Genomic DNA, 1,159 nt, shown 5'->3' with positions numbered 1-1,159 from the left:
ACTCCTTGATTTTGTTAAGACGTGAATACATATGATGTTGATGACGGGGGAGAGGGAGGGAGCAAAGGAGGAATTGATAAAGGGACACAAAAGTCAACTATATTGTATATTGATAAATTTTTTTTGAAAAGATTTTTGAAACACTCATTCAGATGAGAGAAGGCATCCACATAGCTGCCCTAAGCATGCTCGTAAGTAGTTGTTTTCCTGCATCCTTTATCCTCCAGGAGCTCGAAGTTGCCTGTTCATGGTGAAAAGCAATCTTCTTGGGTTTGGAATTGACTTCTGGGAGCTTCTCCCTCTGTTTTCTGTCACTAGCACTATGAAAACTCATTCAGCTCACTTCATCTCTCACGGAGAATGAAAACAAATTCCTCAGATCAGTTTAATCTCCCACTGATCACCCTCTAACTTACCACGGTGAAAGGTTCTTTCGGATCCTCTTCAAGGTTAACTGCTGGTAGTATTTCACACAGAGTCAGCAGATCAGTACTCAGCATCGCAGACCACAAGACCATACAATAACAACAAACACAAACCCCACACTAAAATTTCCTTGCCCATTTCTCATGGCTCTGCAGATTTTCTCAGTAAAGCAACTGAGAATTCACGTGAGGCTGCTTCTTTCATCACTAAGTGACTTCCTCTCTATACATAGTTTTTCTCAACTACCTTTACGAGTAGAGAATTTTGAGTTCCTTTCCTCATAAGCTGCACAAATTGCTAATGGTGACAAAACCAACACCACGAACATCGGGGCCCACCTGGATATCTGGGCAACCCAGTGTTGACAGATTCCAGGCAGCCTGCCTAAATCCTATTGACTTTGACATCGGGGAAGCAGGTCATCAAAGGAAAAATCTTCGGAAAGGCTTTCCTGATAGGCATTATATGATCCCCTTCTGGCTTGGCAGCTCCATTCTGTCACCGTAAGATCTGGGAAGAGGCACGTAATCAGAAAAGACAGGAATAGTGAACAACAATAATTATATCACACCCCAGTAAGTAAATGTTTGTCTTCTGACAATGCAAATAATTATCTTTTTTTCCCCCTCCTTTTGATAGGTTCCTAGCATTTTGTGGACATACAGTCCTCTCCATTTTTTTTTTTTTTTTAAAGATGACCGGTAAGGGGATCTCAACCCTTGACTTGGTGTTG

The sequence above is a fragment of the Galeopterus variegatus genome, unplaced genomic scaffold (assembly GCF_000696425.1).
Source record: "Galeopterus variegatus unplaced genomic scaffold, G_variegatus-3.0.2 Scaffold93, whole genome shotgun sequence".
In the NCBI taxonomy this organism is placed as follows: Eukaryota; Metazoa; Chordata; class Mammalia; order Dermoptera; family Cynocephalidae; genus Galeopterus; species Galeopterus variegatus.
Note: the sequence above shows the minus strand (reverse complement) of the source record.